Here is a 26552-nt window from a genome sequence, read left to right as displayed (position 1 = left end):
GAACAGCTCTGGGGAGCAGGGACAGTTTGGGTTATTGTTCTGTAAAGCTTCGGAATTTTGGGAGGAAGGAAGACAAGACTGTTGGGTAATAGGAGGAGAGGAGGCAGAGTCTGACTGGCTGCTGGACAATGTGCTGTAAGCGTTCTCTGACAGCCATTGCAAGACCTGTTCCTGGTTCTCGGGCCTACTATGGTTTGTACCCTGCAGTTTAGTTAATGTGGCAAGCAACCCTGGCACTGTGGAGTGGCGCAATGCTTGCTGCCCCACAGGAGTAGGCACGGGACGCCCTGTGGCTTCACTGCTACCTTGCTCCCCAGAACCATTCCCCCGACCTCGCCCACGGCCTCGTCCACGTCCCTTTCCGGGAGCCTTGCGCATTTTGAATTCCTAGTTAGAAATTGGCACTGTATACCAGTAGTAAAAATTGTGGGTGCACGTAACCCCAATATATTCTTTGAATTACCAGTCAGAAACTGGCACTATATGGCAGTAGCAAGAAATGAGGGTATTTATAACCCCAATATATTCTTTGAATTCCCAGTCAGACAATGGCACTGTATACCAGTAGTAAAAATTGTGGGTGCACGTAACCCCAATATATTCTTTGAATTACCAGTCAGAAACTGGCACTATATGGCAGTAGCAAGAAATGAGGGTATTTATAACCCCAATATATTCTTTGAATTCCCAGTCAGACAATGGCACTGTATACCAGTAGTAAAAATTGTGGGTGCACGTAACCCCAATATATTCTTTGAATTCCCAGTCAGAAACTGGCACTATATGGCAGTAGCAAGAAATGAGGGTATTTGTATTCCCAATATACTCTTTGAATTCCCAGTCAGACAATGGCACTGTATACCAGTAGTAAAAATTGTGGGTGCACGTAACCCCAATATATTCTTTGAATTCCCAGTCAGAAACTGGCACTATATGGCAGTAGCAAGAAATGAGGGTATTTGTATTCCCAATATACTCTTTGAATTCCCAGTCAGACAATGGCACTGTATACCAGTAGTAAAAATTGTGGGTGCACGTAACCCCAATATATTCTTTGAATTACCAGTCAGAAACTGGCACTATATGGCAGTAGCAAGAAATGAGGGTATTTATAACCCCAATATATTCTTTGAATTCCCAGTCAGACAATGGCACTGTATACCAGTAGTAAAAATTGTGGGTGCACGTAACCCCAATATATTCTTTGAATTACCAGTCAGAAACTGGCACTATATGGCAGTAGCAAGAAATGAGGGTATTTATAACCCCAATATATTCTTTGAATTCCCAGTCAGACAATGGCACTGTATACCAGTAGTAAAAATTGTGGGTGCACGTAACCCCAATATATTCTTTGAATTACCAGTCAGAAACTGGCACTATATGGCAGTAGCAAGAAATGAGGGTATTTATAACCCCAATATATTCTTTGAATTCCCAGTCAGACAATGGCACTGTATACCAGTAGTAAAAATTGTGGGTGCACGTAACCCCAATATATTCTTTGAATTCCCAGTCAGAAACTGGCACTATATGGCAGTAGCAAGAAATGAGGGTATTTGTATTCCCAATATACTCTTTGAATTCCCAGTCAGACAATGGCACTGTATACCAGTAGTAAAAATTGTGGGTGCACGTAACCCCAATATATTCTTTGAATTCCCAGTCAGAAACTGGCACTATATGGCAGTAGCAAGAAATGAGGGTATTTGTATTCCCAATATACTCTTTGAATTCCCAGTCAGACAATGGCACTGTATACCAGTAGTAAAAATTGTGGGTGCACGTAACCCCAATATATTCTTTGAATTACCAGTCAGAAACTGGCACTATATGGCAGTAGCAAGAAATGAGGGTATTTATAACCCCAATATATTCTTTGAATTCCCAGTCAGACAATGGCACTGTATACCAGTAGTAAAAATTGTGGGTGCACGTAACCCCAATATATTCTTTGAATTACCAGTCAGAAACTGGCACTATATGGCAGTAGCAAGAAATGAGGGTATTTATAACCCCAATATATTCTTTGAATTCCCAGTCAGACAATGGCACTGTATACCAGTAGTAAAAATTGTGGGTGCACGTAACCCCAATATATTCTTTGAATTCCCAGTCAGAAACTGGCACTATATGGCAGTAGCAAGAAATGAGGGTATTTGTATTCCCAATATACTCTTTGAATTCCCAGTCAGACAATGGCACTGTATACCAGTAGTAAAAATTGTGGGTGCACGTAACCCCAATATATTCTTTGAATTCCCAGTCAGAAACTGGCACTATATGGCAGTAGCAAGAAATGAGGGTATTTATAACCCCAATATATTCTTTGAATTCCCAGTCAGACAATGGCACTGTATACCAGTAGTAAAAATTGTGGGTGCACGTAACCCCAATATATTCTTTGAATTCCCAGTCAGAAACTGGCACTATATGGCAGTAGCAAGAAATGAGGGTATTTGTATTCCCAATATACTCTTTGAATTCCCAGTCAGACAATGGCACTGTATACCAGTAGTAAAAATTGTGGGTGCACGTAACCCCAATATATTCTTTGAATTACCAGTCAGAAACTGGCACTATATGGCAGTAGCAAGAAATGAGGGTATTTATAACCCCAATATATTCTTTGAATTCCCAGTCAGACAATGGCACTGTATACCAGTAGTAAAAATTGTGGGTGCACGTAACCCCAATATATTCTTTGAATTCCCAGTCAGAAACTGGCACTATATGGCAGTAGCAAGAAATGAGGGTATTTGTATTCCCAATATACTCTTTGAATTCCCAGTCAGACAATGGCACTGTATACCAGTAGTAAAAATTGTGGGTGCACGTAACCCCAATATATTCTTTGAATTCCCAGTCAGACACTGGCACTATATGGCAGTAGCAAGAAATGAGGGTATTTGTATTCCCAATATATTCTTTGAATTCCCAGTCAGACAATGGCACTGTATACCAGTAGTAAAAATTGTGGGTGCACGTAACCCCAATATATTCTTTGAATTACCAGTCAGAAACTGGCACTATATGACAGTAGCAAGAAATGAGGGTATTTGTATTCCCAATATATTCTTTGAATTCCCAGTCAGACAATGGCACTGTATACCAGTAGTAAAAATTGTGGGTGTATATAGCCCCAATTCTATTGCTAGGGGACTTGCAGGGTATTTCTGGGGTGAAGGTGGGGGGGCACACCGTTGGAACGGGTATCGGGGTATATATCGGGTATACGGGAATACACTGACAGTGTATTCCATTCAGGATCCTGGGAAAGCTGGGTTGCGGCGATTGAGCCCGTCAGTGCCACGTTACACTGACAAGCTTCTCCCTGGAATTTAGCTCTTACAAGAGCTGTTGGTTGTCTTCTCCTTCCTATCCTAGCCTGTCCCTGCCTACCCAGAATCTAAGCCCTAGCTAGCTGGACGGAAACCTCCGTCCTCGGTGAATTGCAAGCTCAGAATGACGCGAAGCTGGGCGTCGCTGTTCTTTTAAATTAGAGGTCACATGTTTTCGGCAGCCAATGGGTTTTGCCTACTTTTTTCAACGTCACCGGTGTCGTAGTTCCTGTCCCACCTACCCAGCGCTGTTATTGGAGCAAAAAAGGCGCCAGGGAAGGTGGGAGGGGAATCGAGTAATGGCGCACTTTACCACGCGGTGTTCGATTCGATTCGAACATGCCGAACAGCCTAATATCCGATCGAACATGAGTTCGATAGAACACTGTTCGCTCATCTCTATAGACTATCAAGATGTCATATTATAGGAGGGGAAAAAAAGACTGGACAATAGATATATGGAGAAGGGGTCAAATAAGTCAGTAAGGTCAGGTCGGGGAATTTCCACGATCCACAGTCATATTAATTTATGAACTTTGTGTTTGCAGTTAGGGGTACAGTTAGGTCCCTTACAGTATGTCTATACTCTCTATACATACATTAGATAGCCACTTCTATTCAATACTAAGGCCTTGTATAGATTTGGTATAACTACAGATAGACTGACCTACAAAATGATGCTAGTTTCACATCCGTAATAACAAAACCTGTAAGAAATTGGTTCAACTGCCATCTTTTTTTTTTTTTTTTGCAATTTCACCTCTTTTTAAATTTTGGGCTTGGGTTTGGCCAATATACATGTAATGTGAATGGCAATCTTAAAGGGTTATCGCCATCTCTGCAAATTGCATCCAAGATGGGAATAACTCTTTCCTATCCCAACCCCTACAGACAGAACATATGGGAACAACTACATATTGCTGCTTTACGCTGTCCTGTAAGTTCCATACAGTAGAATGAGAGCTAGCACAGCAGAACTACGCAGTTTCCTTTGCTTCGCAGCTACAGAAACAATGGTTAGATATGTTAGCTCTGATTCCCCCCTATGGGAACACCATAGAACACCAATGCTTGGATGTTCCTGTAAGTTCCACTCTAGGGGTCAGTATTTGGAAACAGTTATTCCCATCTTGGCAGTGATTTGAAGAGATAGAATAACCCCTATGGCCTCTAGAGGATGAGGGGCCTCTATTTAATATGTAATACTAATATAATATAATACATTTCAGATTCGGCCACCATTCACATTACATTTCACAAGAGAACCCTGCTCTACCATCAATGCCAGCAATGCCAACAGAGCTTCTTTTTAACTTTCTACAGTCCGATAGTTTGTGTCTGGACTAATTTGTACTTGGACTTAGAATTCTATTGTTTGTTGTCTATAGAGTGTCCTCATGTAGCCCTTATATTTACTCCTTCCTCTGCCATGCCAACTAATCCCCATTGATTTACCATTGATGCCAATAGTACAAGTAGCTCCTGTCAGCAAAGATTCATAAATCCCTTTGTAACTAAAGCCAGGGTACTCTGTAGTTTTATCCAGACATCCCAATCTGTAATTAATTTGGAGGCTTAGTGCCCTTGGCAGAAACTAGGACCTGTTACTTGAATATGTGCAGGCACAGTTAGAGTTTCAGCTATATTGCAATTCAATGTCCTGTCTATATAAGAAAAGCTAACAAAAATAGATCTCCCTACAAACAGGAATGTTCACAACAGTTAATACACAAAGAAGTCAAATTCATTTCGGATTTGTAGCACCCGCACATGTATTTTTCCTAAGCAGAACTACCAGATACATTTGTTACGAATTCACTAGCACAGGCAATAATACAATGCATAAAAGGGAACAGAACAATGGGCAGATTAAGAGCTATTTTGGATTGCTAAAAAAAAAAATATTGGCCTCTCCTGCCAAAATAAATTCAGACAAATAAAATCATTTTGGATAGATGATGATTTTGGAAAGTATCTCAATTTGTAAACTAAAAATACACATTTTTTTTCAATTTTCTTGCAAGAATTATTGAATTTCTTCATCCCTTTAGGGTCCATCATGTCCACAAGTTCTGTTAGAGCATTTCATAGAGGGGATTCCCTGCCCAGGACATTCCTTAAAGAGTGGCTCCGGCTCTGGTGGACTTGGCATGAACGTGTATTACACGATTGTCTACTTATTTTAATGGATCTCATGCAATATGGCATCTCTTCTGTAGTAGAAATGTATGTTCACCCACAGCTTCACCTTGTAATAACAGATCATTGTCTGACCCACTGGATAATCAGCTGTTTTTCCATGGGTGCTAATTTATGAGAGGACACCATACAGATCGAACAGCTCTTTTAAGTTACTGCAAACAGGTTTGACCTGAAACCAGACAGAAGAACAACCCCTAGCCACACAAGCATATGTCACCCTAGATGTGATATTACAAGGTGGACCCTGCTTCCACACTCACAATAGGCTACCAAGCAGTGAAGCAACCCCCATCATACAAATAGCTGCTACCAACCGCCACTCACAGTAGGCAAGACACCAATATACCTAAATCACTCCACCTGCACCCTATGGCACCACATAGTGAACCTCTAGCACACTGACATACAAAAGGTCACAAAACTAAGTGGAATTTTCCCTCTTCAGGATTCTGGTAACATTTTAGAGCTCAGGATATTCTTATTAAATTTTTATATTTAATAAACACAAAACACACACACACATACAGAGACATACACACAAGCAAAACAGTATACAAAATAAAAAGGAATACAAAAGAAACAGACCTCTTACTGGCGGTGGAGATCGGCAGAAAGATTTGGACAGATTACTTGGATTTATCTCCAGGTATCTAACCAAAATGTCTTGTCCATGATGATTTTTTATAGCTATTTTAACACAGCCCCTTTTGGGCCCAAGGAAGTGTCTGTGTTGCCTGTCTACATTCTTGTATGCAGATGGTCATAAAACACGAATTATGACATACAAACTTACATTTTTTGCTACATTGCTTCAAATTTTCTGAATAGGCATTGCTAAATGATGAAATTCTGTATACCAGTAGGCACCACTAGGGGAGCCTTACTGCATACTGTTTTATTATTGCACTCCATGTATGTGCAGTATGCTGTAAGCTCCTAAGAGTCCCCCACTGGTGGCTGTATACAGTCAGAAGTATATCATGTATCTGTATAGCTACGTATGGGATTTGGATATCTGAAAATAATATATTAAAGATGAATGAGTACACACCTATTTACATAACAGAATGGAATTCAAGGCAATATTCATTTTGATGTTTATTAAAAAAAAAAAAAAATTCTGCGGAGAGTACAGACAGTAGAGGCTTCACTATAGTCTCAGCTTCCAGTGAACCTCCATTTATTCCCCAACGGGTGTAGACTATGTGGATTTGTGGGCAGGAAAAGAAAAACATGCAATGAAATCTTGACTCAAATCACACCGGCCAAATAATCCCGCTTCAAAACCACAGTGCCTGCAAACTGAAGAAAAGCCTATAGAAAAAAACAGAAAATTCAGGAGTTGAAAGGGTAAGTGAAATAATAAAGAGGATTTACTGTATTATGAAGCTGATGAATTGTGAGCAGCCTGGCTTAATCATGCATACATACGTGTGATATAGTTAACTGAACCAACATTTCCACACAAATCGACTTTTCCGCTCCTGAATATAAGCATACATTGCTTCCAGGAATCCCCTGGCATGCTCATGACATTGCATTCAGATGAAAGCAACCTTTCAACAGGCCATCTGAAAAGGTTCTTTGTTATTTTATATGATTATATCTAATGAATGGAATATAAATATATGAGATCATGAAAAACAGATTCATTGTGTGGGAGGAAAAGTGAGAAATATTAGAATGCATCAATAATAATAATAATAATAATAATAATCATCATCATCATCATCATCATCATCATCTAATAGTACAACTACTTTATTGTTAGGTGTCAATTTTAGCCATGAATATTAGGGTGCCACTCATTTTTTTTTAAAGCACATGGCAACTTTAGATTTTTGTTAAAGGGGTATTCCCACAAATATAACCATTTTTAAATTTGTAGATAATTAAAAAATAAACATTTTTGCAAATATTAGTAATCAAACATTTAGCAGAGTTTAAAAGATCTTCTCTAAATATCTTGTGGTCACAATCTTGTTGTCTTGATCGGTTGCCAGTGGATACGACCATGAATGCAGGACCTTTCTCAGGTCAGAAAATTGGCTATGATTTCCTTATTGTGGCCGGGATATCTTCTTATACATATAATGTTCCTGTCTGATACCCCAGCTACAATAAGAAAATCATAACTGGGTTCCTAACAATTCCCCAACCATTTCTGAATTTGTGGTCATATCTGTTGGCAATCGATCAAGATAACAGACTGTCACCAATAAGATGGTTAGAGAAAATCTTTCTGCAGAATTTTTAACTACTTGCGAATATTTGCAAAAATGTTTAACTTTTAGTTATCTACAAATATAGATATGATTATGTTCATGGGAATACACCTTTAACTTCATATTTATAATATTCTTTTATTAACGTTAAAGGTTTGTCTTCTGCTATTTTAACAGTCAGTTGCTTGCTACACGTCAGTCTTTGTAGTCTAGATCACCTTTTCAATACGTACTAAAGCTTGTCATGTGGCTGTACAGTGGTACAAATGGACATGATCTCTGTGTCACTTCCCTGGGGCCTAGCATAGTGCTAGTGTGCTGTAACTGCAATGCATGGATGTACTGTATAGTGGTGTACTATGATGCTGCTCCGGCATTTTGGCAGCTCTTAGGCCGGGTTCACACAGAGTATTCTGGCTTGTTATTTGGTACGTAGACGCCGCGGGAGGATTTGCGGGCCGTATACGCTCCCATTGTTTTCAATGGGAGCCGGTACCGTACACGTGGTGCTATTTTGCAGCTGTGATTTTGCAGCGGCCACAAAATAGCGCCGCGTGTACGGTACCAAATGACGAGCCAGAATACTCTGTGTGAACCTGGCCTTAAGCTGTCCTGCTGCTGAACTTGTTTGTTGCAGCAGGCCTGTGATTGTTTGGGCATCTCAGCAGCTCGCTCGGAAGCCATATAATGAGCTTGTTGTTGGTGTTGATGATCTCCCTCAGCTCCGCTTGAGACGTCTGTGACTTCTGGCTCCTTTATAGCTCTCGTTGTTTGCGACTAATTAGATTTTTATCTTTTTTTAATGTAGATTGTGAGCCCCATGTAGAGATCACAATGTACATTTTTGTTCCATTTAAAGGGGTACTCCCACCTCACATACTCAGCAGTCTTCACTCTTGTAAAATCTTCTTTCTTCCTGGTTGCTTGCATCATTTGGTGGGCGGGGTTTCACAGGCAACCTGCCGTTTAGCTCCGTCCCCAAATTAGCGTGTAGCTCCGCCCACCCATATTGGACTATGAAGTACAGGCAGCAGCAACTCCATTCTGTGTTACATACAGAGACTGCCTGTCTCTGCCATAATGAACACAACTGAATTAGCTAGCCTGATAACTGGGAGAAAAGAAGAAATGAAAGCAGCTCCTCTATCTGATAGCAGGAAGCTAGGTCACATGGTGTAGACACAGGAATAGCTAGATACACAGGCTGGCTCCCTGCACTTAGCCCCTCCTCCCTCCCCCTGAGAGCAGGCTGATACATCACTTGACTCAGGAGCAGCTAGGTCAGGGCTGTGGCCACAAAAAAATGAATAAAGTAAGATAGTGGACAAACAAAGCAGTTTTGCTGAAGCAATGTATTTAGGAAAAGTCTTACATCCACATTAACCAGCAGTATAGATAGGATCCTTGTGATGGGACAACCCCTTTAAGTATGTATTTGTAGAATGGGAGGAAATCCACGCAAATATGGGGAGAATATACAAACTCCTTGCAGATGTTGTTCCTGGCGGGATTTGAACCCAGGACTCAAGTGCTACAAGGTTGCAGTGCTAACCACCGAGCCACCATGTTGCCCCTAATTAGATTATTTTTTTTCCAGGCATGTTTAAAATTAACAAACTGCCAATTTGGATTAAAGGTGTTTACCCATGTCAGTGTGTCAGCAGTGCCTGGAGCAGATCAGATAATATGCAAATGCATGTACACTGAGGGTTAGCCTGTGTTTACACAGAGAGATAACAGCCCTGGCTTTCTCAGAAGGTGAGATAAGAGCAGTGTAATATAGTATAGTATGTGAACATAAATTCATAACAGTTGTGAAGCCATGTCATTTACCAGGATAAAAAGTAGCCTATGTTTTAATCGAGGTTACAAACTATCTATGTGCCAGATTTCATTCAAATCCATTCAGCCGCTTTTGTGTGATTGAGGAACAAACATCCAAACACACATAATATTAGTAGGATTGAAGTATAGCACTCTATTACTATGGGACTGTATTATACTGTAGTATGCTTAAGTCGCTTTAAGTTCTCCTGACGATACTGCATTGTTGCTGCATCTGACACGTCCTGGCCAGAGATTGTACTGTAGCAGGTAGGACCAGTTCCAGTTTATTTTTCCATTTTGTAAATCACATGTTAACAAATGAACAAATAAAGACATCCCATCGGAGCACCCATATAAAACACAGCTTTGAATCAGGTATAATAAAAATGAGCACATATGAAATACAACTGTCATGAACTGAAATAGATGCTCAGACCAAAAAGCACAGATGACCACACAGTCCCACACCATATGTATGAAGGATTCTCTATGATTCCATGTCAGGTGCAGATATCAGTGGTTAGTCTGTACATCTTGACCACCCTAAACTACACTCTGTGATGCCAATTGAACTAAGTAAGCCGGTAACTAGCACTTACGACTGGCCAGTTCTGCCACGTGAGGAAGGGTTTATTTAACCTTTGCATTTCAAAGATGGAAAACTGTATGATATCTCTTTATGCCTCTATAAAGTATAATGTCCCCCTTATGTCCCATACAGTAAAGTACCCCTTATACCCGCCATATAATGCCCTCATACAGTACAATGGTCCCTTTATGTCCCCTAAACAGTACAATGTCCCCTTATAATTGTCCCTTATACCTCTATACAATAACCCCTTTTTCCCCCATATATTGGGCCCTTATGTTCCCATATAGTACAATGCACCTAAAGCCCCCACATAATGGCCTCTTACCATATGTCCCCATACAATACTCCCATATAAAGGTCCCTTAAATGCCCTCATACAGCACATTGCCTCGTTGTTCCCCATATAATTGCCTGATATGCCCCTATAGTACAGTGCCCCTGTATAGTACAGGCCTCTTATGCCTCTGTATAATACAATACCCCATTATTTTCCTATACAATGGCCCCTTATGTCTCCATATAGTGCAGCGCCTTTTTATGCCCCCATATAATGGTCTTTAATCTGCCATACAGTATAGTACAGTGCCCCCTTATGCTTGACCCCTCCTTCCACTTTAAGGCGAAAGAGTGGTACGTGCAGATTTCCTTTTATCTTACTGCTAGTAGGATCTTGGACGACTGCCCCTTCCCTGCTCTGGGAACCCTGTGAGCGCCAGAGCAGGGAGAGGGTCCAAGAATCTACGAGCGGTAAGTGAAAGTTAAATCTGCACTTACCGCCAAGTTCTGTTAGTGCAATGAATTCTTCCATCTGTAGTACTCATTGTTGACCTCAAACTCTGCACAAGTTTACCGGGTCCTGGCGCCGGCCCTGGTTGAATTTCAATATGCCCAGTCTATTTATTTTCTGAGAGATAATCCCAGGCCAGAGGCCTCCATTGTACACTTGGCCAAGTCATGTATGAGTAGGGAAGTCACAGTTAATTTCTCACCATGACCCTCCTTCTTTTCTACGCACACTCCTCATCTAATATCTTTTTAGAAAATTATTGGCCAAGTACAATACACGTGGCACAAATAAAAACTCACAGTGGAAGCTCAGGGAGGAAAATATCTTTCAATGGTAGATCTACAGTGATGTCGTAGAAGGTTATATAACTGAGTTGTAGGGGGGGGGGTGTCACGAGTATGACTGAGGTTCGCAGATACAACGCTTAGTTTTTGGCATTTACGTTGATTATTAGACACTTCCAAATGTAGTTATACATGAACCATAGAAAAATGTTTGGAAAGACTCAGATTTCTCTCTTCATGTAAGCAGGAGAACATCAAAAGAGCTCCATGCGTCATAAACTGTTAGTTTCAAAAATTCTTCTGTGGTGTATATTACAGTTCAACCAGTGAAACCATTTCTAAATCAAATTAATTTATTTTTCTATTATTATTACTATTTGGATCATGTCACAAAATATATTTATTTTTACACCTAATAATCTGGAAATCTTGACCATCTGACATAAAAAATATCAGATTTTAATTTAGAATTACTCAATTTTTACTTCGGAATCTTAGAAACAGTCTTAAAGTTCAGTTCTTAGTACTAAAAGTCTGAAAAAGCATTAAAGGGATTCCATTATTAGAATCCCTTTTTGACCTACCACTACGTCGGAATAGCCTTAAGAAAGACTATTCTTCCCCTACCTTTAGATGTCTTCTCCACGTCACCATTCTGTTGATAGTCACAGTCTTTGACTTATGCAACTGAGTCTCCAGACAGCACTGGGGGCAGTCCCCCTGAACTCAAACAGCACAGAGGGCAGTCCCCCTGTGCTGCCTGAAGACTCTCCAGTGACGCCCTCCATCTTCTTCTTGAGACCACCTCTTTGCCGCTTTTTGATCCAAAAGTGCTGACTGTGCATGTTGGGCAGCCATTTTCCTGTGGCCCCTTACACAGGAAAATAGTCCATGTAAATGTACAGTCGGCGCTTTCAGATGAAGACGCGGCAAAGAGGTGGTCTCGAGAAGAAGATGGAGGGCGTCAATGGAAAGTCTTCAGGCAGCACAGCAGATGCCCCCAGTGCTGTTTGATCACTGGGGAACCACCCCCTATGCTGCCTGGAGACTCATTTGCATACATCGAAAACCTTTCATATCAACAGAACGGTGGTGCAAAGAAGAACTCTAAAGGTAGGGGAAGAATAGCCTTTCTTAAGGCTATTTCTACGTGGTGGTAAGTCAAAAAGGGATTCTAATGATAGGATCCCTTTAAATAAATGGCTTTAAAAGTCAGGAAGAAGAATGAATACTGGTTTTGGGATGTTTCACAAGTATCCAAATCTAAAGTAATAATAGTGCATGGAACATGAGACTATTCCACCAGTCTGGTCAAAGTGGTACCACGATTATTGGGTATTTTGTGCTATGCTGTGCATACCCATTCCGCATCTATCTTCCAGTCTTGAAAAACCTCAAGACAGGGAAATAAAAAATACTCTTAGCTGAATGCTATTTAGTAAGTCTTTCATGTAAAATAACCATGGTTTTTCACTACTATACAATGTTGTTCTGTGTATGGTGTAGGCATTTCGTATACGCCATGCACCACATCAGAGATGGCACCTTGAATACTAGTCGTGGCTGACTCTATCATTGCATTGCGTTCTGCTGCCTTAAAATGTATTTGCTAAGTGACGGGAATACTCTAATGTGGCCATGAGGGTTTTCAGTTTAATAGTCATGCTATAAACTATTCAGATCCTAAAATGCTCCTAGACATGAATTAGAAGGGATGGCATTAAAATATACTTTTATACCATATTAAAACAAATTGCACAGGAAAATATTCCAGATGTACAAGCCGCGCAGCCTCAAGCACAACAAGACCAACCACAGACGGTAACATTTACAGCCGCTTAAAGAAAACTTCACTCATAAGAAAATATCACTGTTACGAAAAGTCATATTTTTATGTCAACCAAAGGGACGGCAAATAAATGTATTTTGCGGTTATATGCCTTAGGAGCAAGAATCTTGCTGATACAGGAAGAATTTGTGTCTAGTTTCAATTCAGAACATTCATTGTTCACAAATAAAGCCTAAAGCATAATTAAACTTTTTAACAACTTTTTATTTTTCTGGCAGCATTTGTGCTCTGATTCACTCTCGCCTTGACTACTGTAACTCCTTACTAATCGGTCTTCCCCTCACTAAACTCTCCCCTCTACAATCTATTCTGAATGCAGCAGCCAGGCTCATCTATTAGGCTAGACGCTACAGTGATGCCTCCGGTCTGTGCCAGTCGCTACATTGGCTGCCTATTCATTATAGAATACAATATTCTTATTCTTATGGTAGAGTTAGAAGGGACCTCAAGGGCCATCGGGTCCAACCCCCTGCGAGTGCAGGTTTTCCTAAATCATCCCAGCTATATGTTTATCCAGATTCCGCTTGAAGATTTCCATTGATGGAGCGCCCACCACCTCTCGTGGCAGCCTATTCCACTCTCTCACTACCCTCACTGTCAGAAAGTTTTTCCTAATGTCTAATCTGTATCTCTTTCCCTTTAGTTTCATCCCATTGCTTCTTGTACTTCCTTGTGCTAATGAGAATAGGGTAGATCCCTCTGCACTGTGACTACCTTTCAGATATTTGTAGACTGCTATTAAATCTCCCCTCAGCCTTCTCTTCTGCAAACTAAACAATCCCAGTTCTTTTAGCCGCTCCTCATAGGACATGGTTTGCAGACCTTCCACCATTTTGGTTGCTCTTCTCTGGACTTGCTCCAATATATCGATGTCTTTCTATATAAAGTTATCACTCTCATCGACAAGGCTCTCCATAACCTGTGCTCTCCGCTCACTCAATGACTTAAGACTAATATCCTCTATTATCAGAACCTCCCATACTCGTATACGACTTCTCCCGAGCTGCACCACTTCTCTGGAATGCTCTATCCCGGACAATCAGATTAACTCCCAATTTCTACAGTTTCAAGTGCAAACTAAAGACACATCTTTTCAGACAGGCCTATCACAATTCCTAATGTAAACCCTTCCGTACCATAACTAGAATCCCTAAAATGAACCCTTCTCTATTCCTGCTCCCACATTACCCCACATGATATGATGCCGTTTCAGGCTAACTTTATATGTCCAGGCACCATCAGCATGTTAAAGGACACGATTGGTGACGGCTCATACAGTTTTATGTTTGTGTGACCACAGTAACCTCTATTACGAAATTGTCTGACCACTGTATAAGCAATGCCACCTCCGATGCCGCCCCTACTACTACTTATGTCACCCCCTCTACCCCATAGATTGTAAGCTTCTGCGAGCAGGGCCCTCAGTCCCATTGTATGAAGTGACTATTTCTTTGTAATGTATCTTTTTGTCTGTACTTGAACCATAGAAATTGTACAGTGCTGCGGAATATGTTGGTGCTATATAAATAAAATGCATTATTACTTATTAATATATTTGTAATATACTTTATTAACAGATATTAGGTGTATAGGGGGTAGGTTCTGGTAAAATGCAGGAAAAGCTGAGGCTGGGAAGGGGTCACATCAAACAGTTATATCTTAGACATTATAAAAAAAATATCCTAGAACAGTGCTCCTGGTGTCATATGAAATATAATATTCTCAGCTTTCAGATTGCTCCATTATACCTGTAGGTTTATATGAAAGTTGATATTCTCAGCTTTCAGATTAGTCCAATACAGTTTTATCTGTATTATTTTCAGAGATATCACTGGTTGAAATACAGTAACAGTCAAAATAGAGAGAAACTGTGTATAAATATGCCAGTCTCAAATAAGCCTATTATTGTCTTGAAGATTTGTTAATAGTTAATAGGTTTTCAGAATGATGATATTAATGAGCTATTCTTAGGATACATCTGCCATATTTCCTGGACCAAACTCTCGCTCCAGGAAATATGGACGACATACAGTCCCTATTTCATGGACCAAATACGCCCATGTTAAGCTTGCCTAAATGAGACAGATTCAAACAGACCATGTGACTCACTTGTCAAACAGCTGATCACTGAGGGTGCTGGCTGTTGAATCCCCACTGACCTAATATTGGTGACCTATCCCAAAGATAGGTTGTCAATATTATTATCCTGGAAAACCCATCTGAATAAGACACAAGTCTATCAAGTTCACCAGTCTATAGACATTATTTTCAGAGTTCACTCCCCATTATCAGTACAGAACAGGGTTGGCGGATGAGATGCATTACACATGTGTATAAAACAGTTGTGTACTGTATTCCTGTTAAGTAGGTTGACAACTATCATATTAATTTGTGGCAGCCCAAAACATACACCCATCTGTAGAGAGATCTGTTTTTGGTTTCTTGCATCTCATCAGCATAGTGCAGGGTCAATGAATGGCTGGATGAGATGCCCTAGTCCCCATAATAGTAGTCACTGGCTCCCTGCTCTATCTGATGTTGTACTTCTGTTATAGTAGACCTATATTTATTTCGACTTTCTCTGATTACCTTTGCTCACCGATTTTGTCTTTTCGTACTTTTTTTTGTTATCTTGGTCTGTCCCTGACAAATTTTTGTATATTCCCTTTGGCTCTGCACTTTTACTTGGATGTCCAGCTTTGACCTCTGCCCATTGTATCGCTACACTTCACCCATTTACTCTGCCAGCCCTGGCTATTCCGCGGATGCATCCTGAGGATTGTAGCAGCAAATACCATATCCTGGTATAAGGGCTCGTTCACGTCTGCGCCCGGGAGTCCGTTCTGCAGGTTTCCATCTCCTGCACGAAACAGGGCATGAGACGGAAACCTGCCGGCATGTTTCAATCCCATTCATTTGAATGGGTTTGAAAAGTGTCCGGCCGTGAGTGCCGGTGAGCATTTTATGCTCTCTCCGGCGAAACCGTTTTTTTTTAACCAGAGACAGAGTCGGACATGCAGTACTCTGTGTCCGGTTTAAAAAAAACGGTTTTGCCGCGGAGAGCATAAAACGCTCACTGGCACTCACAGCCGGACTCTGCATGAGAGGTTTTCGTCTTCGGAGTGCCGAACACTGGTGTGAGCCCAGCGTAATGGTTAAGGGGTGAAAATCTGCTTGCAATATCTTAAACCAGTTATTCCCAATTGGGGCGCTATGAAATCTCGTCTTGAGTGCTGGACCACTGGGGAGCATTATATATAACATGTGGAGCCACTGGGGCACATTATAAAGTATGGGGCCACTGGACAGCATTATTTATACTGTTTAGGGCCACTAGGAAACTGTGCTAAATATGTATCAAAACTCAATCTCAATGGGCACTGACTGCTACACTTTCTCTTATAACAAACAACACTTAGCATAAAACATAACTTTTAATGTCAAATATGGTCAGCTAAAATCTTTCAACGGTATAGCTAGGACTAAAATTAGAATACATAACTCAATAAGAAAAGTAGGGAACACTATAGAGATATAGCTTTTTTGCAATGTTCCTAGATACTGCAGGGTAGTTCAGCTTAGGGGAGTGATAATCACAACTTAACAGGTGACGGTTAGCACTAAATAGGTGCCTAGATGATGATAACCTCACTGATACTGTAGCTGATAACAATGTTGTATAGAGTAAATACCTTCTTCCCCCCTACTGTTTTGATGCTGTTCACACTGCCCTAAAGCGTCCACTCAATAGCAAAGTTAACCTGACACCTAAACATATAACTAGTGTCCCTGTCCATTTGATAAATATGCCATTCTATAGGGTTCACACTAGATATGCTGTAAATAATTAATCTCTCTACGCGTTTCGATTACATATTCTCATCAGGAGAGGATAAGGAAAAATAATAAAGAAGATGTTGCGGTAAAAACCGCATTTCCCGGGAAATGCGGTTTTTACCGCAACATCTTCTTTATTATTTTTCCTTATCCTCTCCTGATGAGAATATGTAAGTGAAAGGCGTAGAGAGATTACAGCATATCTAGTGTGAGCCCTATAGAATGGCATATTTATCAAATGGACAGGGACACTAGTTATATGTTTAGGTGTCAGGTTAACTTTGCTATTGAGTGGACGCTTTAGGGCAGTGTGAACAGCATCAAAACAGTAGGGGGGAAGAAGGTATTTACTCTATACAACATTGTTATCAGCTACAGTATCAGTGAGGTTATCATCATCTAGGCACCTATTTAGTGCTAACCGTCACCTGTTAAGTTGTGATTATCACTCCCCTAAGCTGAACTACCCTGCAGTATCTAGGAACATTGCAAAAAAGCTATATCTCTATAGTGTTCCCTACTTTTCTTATTGAGTTATGTATTCTAATTTTAGCCCTAGCTATACCGTTGAAAGATTTTAGCTGACCATATTTGACATTAAAAGTTATGTTTTATGCTAAGTGTTGTTTGTTATAAGAGAAAGTATGTATCAAAACTACAATTTTTTTTATTTTTGGAAAAATTATTTGGTAGGGGTGCCTCAAGGAAAAACATCTTTTTCCTAAAGGTGCCTAAGTCCCAAAAGACGGAAACGCTGCTTTAGACTCTGCTAACTGGAACAACTAAAGCCAAGTTCAAAGGGCCCTGTTTAAGACTAGAGATGAGCGAACACTAAAATGTCCGAGGTTCGAAATCCAATTCGAACAGCCGCACACTGTGTGACTGTTTGAACGGATTTCGAACCCCATTATAGTCTATGGGGGGAAATGATTGTTTCAGGGGTATGCAAAATTCGATAAAATTATACAAGTCCACGAGTGACGGTTGGGCTGGATTCTCCTTGAAGTCTTCTCCCGGCGCAGCGTCCCCGCGTCTTCTTCTGGCTGGAATTCACTCTGCCTAGGCATCGGGGCCTAGGCAGAGCCGAGTGCGCATGTGCAGTCATGCGCGGATATGCGCAGTCGGCTCTGCCCGCCCCGATGCCTGAGCAGAGCCGAATGCGCATGCAAGGACATGCCCGCGCATGCGCAGTTGGCTCTGCCCAGGCCCGATGCCTGGCAGAGTGAATTCCAGTTGGAAGACGCCGCGGGGATGCAGCGCCGGGAGAAGACTTCTAAAGGTAAGAGAAGAACCAGCGTTGATTGGCAGAATGTATAGCATTCTACCAATCAACGCTGGTTTTGCATCAAACCTTAAACTTCGAACAGCTAGTAGTGTTCGACCGAGTACGAGTATTTCGAATACCGTAGTATTCGATCGAACATCTACTCGATCGAACACTACTCGCTCATCTCTATTTAAGACATATACCTATGTGCGCCAATGAGAACACAACCTAGCTCTGGCTCTGTGCCCCCACTTAAGGCCGTAGAATCTTGTATGAGAGTCTTTCCCTTGCCTATGCCTATCTTTTTTTTTTTTTTTTTTTTAGTGTGTGTATTTTTTATATATCTTACGAGGAAATGAATCGTCTTTTCACTAATGGAACATTGCAAACGAAACTGTATTTGTGTAAGCTAACAAGAAACACTACTCCTATTCTTTGAGAACTTCATTATACTTGTAGGCAATGTTCAGCACTTATCAAATTATGCAGGATCTGCAATGTTCTATAAACACCCAGTGTCTACAGCCCCATCTGTCACTGAGATCTAATGTACCTTTAGATACAGTCTGGATGCTCAGATGTTTATGGAACAACATAAAACTTTGCGTGAAACCACAGAATAGGATCCTGAGACTGAGGAACACATTAACCAAATTGTGAAACTAGAAATATTGCCACTTGTCAAAATTTAGAATTTTTGCACATATTTATGAAATTAGTTTATGTCAATATTATATGTGTGTAATGGTGGCTAGTAGAAATCTATGAAAGGAACCGTGTAAAATTCAATATTTGTTTTGGAGGTTCATTATACTCCTATAAGTTAAAATACGATGGGCAGCTTTGAACTGTTTATCCAGGCTCCTAACCACATACCACTTGGGCGAACATTACCACCGTGAAGTTACAACTTTCCATACAGCTTAATTGCTGGGTCAGATTCCTATACTATTCAACAGCTCAGTTAGTTTTAATAATAAAAATACTTGAAGGAAAAATTCTGAAAAAACTGGGGTTGAAGTTCAGATTTATCTAACTAATTTAGGGGTTGTACATGTGAGTTACTGAGAATTACTTCTTTTCTATGAACTTTTTATAGGAAAAACTAGACTCAGCAGAAGAAAGATGAACGATAGAAACAATGGGCAACGTAAAAAATGTTCTTTATTTTGCTACTACTTCATAATCTTCATAGAAGTTAATTAAATATATGTATATATATCCTACTAATATTATAAATGTGAACGTTTGTATGTTTGTATGTTTGGTAATCTTTCATGCAAAAATGGCTGAACAGATTTGGATGAAATTTGGCACATAGATAGTTTGTAATCTCAATTAAAGCATAGGCTACTTTTTATCCCAGTAAATGACATAGCTTCACGACTGTTAGGAATTTATGTTCACATACTATATTACACTGCTAGTGGCAGCAGCCTATCTCAGCTTCTGATAAAACCAGGTCTGTTATCTCTCTATGTAAACACACAGAAAACAATTAGTCAAAGACACCGCATAAGTAAATCTTCTGTGTCCTGTTGAGCCAGAGGGAGAAGGGGAGACAAATACAAAAAGTCAGAAGCAGACTCTGGAGGCAGTGTGTTCAGACACTGACTTGGGAAAACACCTTTAATACAAATTGGCAGTTTCCCAATTTTAAACATGCCGAGGAAACAAAAATTTGCCAATTTCCCCCCAAAAAAAACAGAACTATAAAGGTAGCCAGAAGGCAACAGACTTCTGCTCAAGCAGAGCTGAGGAGGATTGAGCAAGCTAGGCGTCAAGCAGCTCTTAGAGCAGCCGAAATGCCGGAGCAGGTGGATCGTCAAAGCCAACAATAGGCTCAATAGATGGTATCCCAGCAAGCTGATGAGATGCCGGAACAATCACAGGCACCGCACAAGGAACAAGTTGAACGGCAAGCCAGCTTGAGAGCTGCTGAAACACTAGAGCAGACAAATCATCGACGCCAAGAACACGCTCATTATATGGTGTCCCAGCGAGCTGCTAAGATGCCATGAAAATCACAGACACGGTGCCAGGAACAAGTTCAGCGACAGGCCAGCTTGAGAACTCCCAAAACGCCATAGCAGGCGGATCATCGACACCAACAACATGCTCGTTATATGGTGGCCCAATGAGCTGCTGAGATGCAGCAACAATCACAGGCATGGCGCCAGGAACAAGTTCAGTGGCAGGCCAGCTTGAGAGATGCTGAAATGCTGGAGCAGACGGATCATCCACGGCAGCAATTTGTTGAATATAGGTGGATAATCAACACCAACAACATGCAGACGAAGTATACAAATATTTATACTATATATATATATATATATATATATATATATATATATATATATATAGTGAAGTGGAGAGGGGTATAGTGTGGGAGAACCGCTATTTTTCCCCAAGACTGTTGCAGTATGCACAGGCGTTTAGCTTGTAGGTCCCGGACTGGAGTAAAGTTCAGGCCAGTCCTGCAGGGCAATCCATTCCAGGCTTGGAAACAGACCAGCAGAGCTCTGTAAGTAGCACAGGTGTAGTGGTTAGTGAGAGAGAGGAGAGAGACTGAAACACACACTCAACCAGTCTGGGAAAGCTCTGCCAAAAAGGACGCTGGTAAAGGGCCGAGTTTGTGTACCCCTTGTTTACTTGTGAACCTTGTTTGTTAGTGAGGGAATAACTCGTTTAGTAAGCCGCCGGAGAGGCGTAGGTCTTTATTCTCATTTGCTTGTTTTGACATGCTGAGCTACTGAGCAGCACTACCTGTACCTTTAAGCTTGTCTGCTGCAATAAAGACTGCTTTTGGGAAAGAAAACAGAGCTTCTGAATCCCCCGTACATCCCATATACATATTGCAGCATGGGATTCCTTTCCCTCTCTGCATTTTTCGTCCTTTTTGAGCGGAAACCAAACAGAAACCACATGAACCCCATTAGTCTATGAGGTCATGGATTAGATTTCTGTTCAGGGGGTCTGCTTGGGGATACCCAAGCCCAGTTGTGAACCTAGCCTTAGTGGTGGCAGTCTGTTGTCCTGATAAGTTTCCAAAGGATATGACCATAAATTTAGGAGCTTTCTTTAGAATGGTACTGATCAGAAATCCAGCCATGGTTTCTTAATTGTGACCTGGTTATCTTTTCATGCATGTACTGTTCTTTCCTGATAACACTGTCTTTAGTAAGGAAGTCATTGCTTGGTTTCAGTAAAAGTCTGTCACCACCATTATGATTAAAGAATATCTTTAAAATTCTGCAAAATTTTAAAATATTTCTATTTGCAAAAATGTTTAACTTTTAATTATATAAAAATCTAAATCTGTGTATGATCATGAGAAACCCCTTAAATGTCCGTAAGTGCTCTTGCATATGTTCATGGAATCTATACAGCAACAGATGTAGTTTCTACAGCTCCATATTACAAGATATAGTTCCTTTGCAATGTCTTTTGAAGGAAATTCCACTATAAGACAATGTCTGATTAAACATTCCATGAGTGATACTATGAAATTGTTGGACTGTCAAGGTACAGTAGGGTCCAATAGATTTCTATGCGTGAAGTATTACAGTTCTAATAACTAATAACTAGAGATGGGTGAACCCCTGAGGAGAAGGAAGGAAGGAAGGAAGGAAGGATCGATGGATCGAAGGAAGGAAGGATGGTAGGAAGGATGTAAGGATCGAAGGAAGGAAGGATCGAAGGAAGGAAGGATTGATGGATGGAAGGAAGGCAGGATGGAAGGAAGGATCAAAGGATCGATGGATCGAAGGATGGAAGGATCGAAGGAAGGAAGAATCGAAGGAAGGAAGGATCGAAGGAAGGAAGGAAGGATCGATGGAAGGAAGGAAGGATGGAAGGATCGATGGAAGGAAGGTAGGATGGATCGAAGGAAGGATTAAAGGATCGAAGGAAGGAAGGATCGAAGGATGGAAGGATCGAAGTAAGGAAGGATCGATGGAAGGAAGGTAGGATGGATAGAAGGAAGGATCAAAGGATCGAAGGAAGGAAGGATGGAAGGAAGGAAGGATGGAAGGATGGAAGGATGGAAGGAAGGAAGGAAGGATCGAAGGATCAATCTTGCTGTACTCCTGGTTATAATCATCAGAAATTTGCAAATGGCAGACTTCTGAGTAATACTGGAAGTTAGAAGCTTAAACAATAAGGAGAATGGAACCAGCACCATACCCTGTGGATCACCAATATCACTTTACAGCATGTTGGAAAAACATTTTCACAAGTGTTTTTTATTAGCTCCAATTAAGTGTATTAAACCTATAGTGGTTAGTTGCTTGGTTAGGGACTTGGTACAATGACCGCCCGGGGCACAGTGGAATCACTAAGGTCTTATGATCGTGTTAGGTATATTCCCTTAGACATTCTTGCCCTGTGTTCTTAGTATATTATGTTAGTGTTGGCTCCTCTTACTGGTGTCTGGAGCTAATGTGATTTTGATTTATTTAGTAATCCTCCAAGTTACTGTTATCCTGAAAACTTTATGGTGCAGAGCAAGCAAGCAAGGTTTTTATGCTATATTATAAAATATACAAAGAACTACTGCAAATAAAGTGTAATGTGAAGGCAGTGCAGGCCTGAGGCGCACACAAAGAATATGCTATGAGCTGTCGATGGCCATTAACTTAAAGGTATGGCTTATTTGTGGCATAACACAGTTAAAGGTCTGTAGGGTATACTATATGACGGTAGGTCTCAGTCATTTGAGGGCACAAAATACAACACTTTCCTGTAATGGAATCCCCTTTCCACATGGTCATTGTATGATTGTGTAATGCTTTACATTGCAACACCTTGAATATATCAGTATTGCATGCTAGACATATAAAGGAGACTGTCTACATTAGAATAACAAGAAGGCTTGCTATGTTTAGTGAATATAAATATATATAAGTTTTAGGAATTTCTGCCTGGAGAAAAAAAAAACACAGGTTTAAAAAACGTTTTGAGTGTCAGTTTTCGTTTAGAGCTAGATTCTTATAGTTCTCTATACAAGGATATTCAAGTCATAGCTCTGCCACCTGCAGTGCCTGGCAGATTGGCTATACCCAGTTTAATAGATTGCCATATAATAATAGTCAGGGCTGTAACTTGAGGGGGTGCAGAAGATGCAGTCACAGCGGGGCCCAGAAGCCTTAGGGGGCCCATAAGCACTGGCATCAGCATTGAGATTGCAGCTTCCATCTGACCCATAAACCAAGGAGACCCACAGATTATCCTAACCATACCAAGGTGGATTAAACTCCTTATCATCTGTAAGCATCAGTATTAAGAATTCACTGTAGGGATGAGGTAGGGGGCCCCAGACAAAAGATTGCACCAGGGTCCACAAGAGAGATTAGCTTACCCTTCTTATTATTGGGTTTATAGTCAAAAGATTTGTCTGCCACTTTTATTTTGGGCCGAACTGGATGTGCTATTATTATACGCTGGGGTCTCTTTAGACCCCCAGAGGATAATAATCAGAGGCCATAGGAAGGTGCAGAAAAATAACATACATTTATACTCACATTCCCATTTTCTTGGGTTCCCTTGCAGTGTCTTCTGATCTCTTACGTTCTTCTGGGTGTCATCAGTGATACCAGGGGACAACTGAGGACTGTGATGGGACTTCAGCGGTCACATGGGGTGTGTTAACATCATGACCCTTTAATGCAAGTGTCATAATGCGGATGTGCCCCACATCACAGCTATGTTGATCTAAGGCCTGGTTTACATCTGTGTTCGGTATTCCATTTGGGAAGTCCGCTTTGGGACCCCTGAATGGAATACTGAATGTATTAAAAAAGTGGTGAGCAATGAAAGCACACGGACCCCATTATAGTCTGTGGGGTCCATGTGCTTTCGTTGTTCACCGCTTTTTTAAATGTGTTCAGTATTCCGTTCGGGGGTCCCCAAGTGGACTCCCTGAACCGAATGCAGATGAGAAGCAGGACTTAGCTATGAAAGGATTATATAAGAATATAGAATTATATAGAATCTAGTGACAGTTATAATATATTAAAGCTTAATGAAACTTTCAGACAACTTTTGACTTTCTGGCAGCTTTTGTGTCATTAATAAATTTTGTAAAATACTTAAAGGGGCTCTATCAGCAAAATCATGCTGCTAGAGCCCCACATATGCGTGAATAGTCTTTAAAAAGGCCATTCAGGCACCGTAAATGTTATATTAAACTACCCCCCCCCCCACCCAGTTTTAAAATAAAACCCTAAAAAAGAATGTGATCTACTTACGCATCGTGCACGCTGGGCGGGCATTCAGGGTGTGTCTTCTTCTTCATCCTCGCCTCTTCTTCCACCGGAGGAGGACAGAACCAGAGAACATTGGAGGAAGAAGAGGCGGGGATGAAAACGATGGCGCACCCTGAATGCCCGCCCAGCGTGCACGATGCGTAAGTAGATCACATTCTTTTTTAGGGTTTTATTTTAAAACGGGGGGGGGGGGGGGGTCCTTTTTAAAGACTATTCACGCATATGTGGGGCTCTAGCAGCATGATTTTGCTGATAGAGCCCCTTTAATTAACAAATGTCTCCTTTCTGTGAAATCCTTTGCTTCTTTCTTCTTTACCTTATTTCGCTATTGAAAGGTAAGCTCTGTACACTGCTTCTCACTGGAGTATGACTGTAGGGGCTCCAGTATATTTAGCTTCCCTGAAATACACAATATCTCACCCCATAGTCCTAGTGAAAGCAGTGGCCCTCAATACAGAATCAAGGGAAAGAATATAGAAATGCAGGATTTCACAGAAAGGAGACAAAATTTATTAATAAGATACATTGTAAAATGTATTAAAGATACAAATACTGCCAGAAAGTCAAAAGCTTTTGAGAAAGTTTAGTTACGCCTTAATGTACACTATACATTATTACAAATGCAGCTCCTGCCTTTATATTGGATTGTACGGCTCCCACATTCCTATAGAGTGAAGCTGTCTGCTACTGTCTTGGAGACATACAATGGCAGGAATATAGTGGTAAATGAAAACCACCTGGACTGAGCCGCTCCTGAGCCGCACGCTACATACTTTTCTATACCTGATCAATCCCTAGTGTTGTTATACATGATAGTTACAATGAATCACATATCATTATATACATTAGCCTATGAAATCCAGGAATTACTATAAAATTCCAAGCATGCCTTCACTGGAACAGAAAGAAACCTATTCTCATAGTAATGGTTATTTCTCTACAACCACAATATGAACAGTTTTTAGCAACTTTTTTTTATATGTAATAATACATTTTTAATGAACTTTTAATCCACCTGTAAAGTGTAACCCCTTTAAAAGGGTTGTCCAGTTTCAGTAAATGAATATTATTGTTTATATAACTAAAAGTTATATAACTTTCCAATATACATTCTGTATCAAATCAGTCCATGGTCATGTGATATGCAGTCCATGGTCAGGTAATATACGGTCCATGGTCATGCGATGGATATACAGGTGCACAGCTCGTTACAGGCACAGTAATCAGAGATCTGTCTTATAATGACCTGTGTGTACATCACATGACCATAGACCCTATATCACCTGACCATGGACTGTATATCACCTGACCATGGACTGTATACCACATGACCATGGACTGTATACCACATGACCATGGACTGTATATCACATGACCATGGACTGTATATCACATGACCATGGACTGTATATCACATGACCATAGACCCTATATCAACTGACCATGGACTGTATATCACCTGACCATGGACTGTATACCACATGACCATGGACTGTATATCAAATGACCATGGACTGTATATCACATGACCATGGACTGTATACCACATGACCATGGACTGTATATTACATGACCATGGACTGTATATCACATGACCATGGACTGTATACCACATGACCATGGACTGTATACCACATGACCATGGACTGTATATCACATGACCATGGACTGTATACCACATGACCATGGACTGTATATCACATGACCATGGACTGTATACCACATGACCATGGACTGTATATCACATGACCATGGACTGTATATCACATGACCATGGACTGTATACCACATGACCATGGACTGTATACCACATGACCATGGACTGTATATCACATGACCATGGACTGTATACCACATGACCATGGACTGTATATCACATGACCATGGACTGTATACCACTAGAGATGAGCGAACACTAAAATGTTCGAGGTTCGAAATTCGATTCGAACAGCCGCTCACTGTTCGAGTGTTCGAATGGGTTTCGAACCCCATTATAGTCTATGGGGAACATAAACTCGTTAAGGGGGAAACCCAAATTCGTGTCTGGAGGGTCACCAAGTCCACTATGACACCCC

This window comes from Leptodactylus fuscus, chromosome 6 (genome assembly GCF_031893055.1).
Source record: "Leptodactylus fuscus isolate aLepFus1 chromosome 6, aLepFus1.hap2, whole genome shotgun sequence".
In the NCBI taxonomy this organism is placed as follows: domain Eukaryota; kingdom Metazoa; phylum Chordata; class Amphibia; order Anura; family Leptodactylidae; genus Leptodactylus; species Leptodactylus fuscus.
This window is presented reverse-complemented; position numbering follows the sequence as displayed.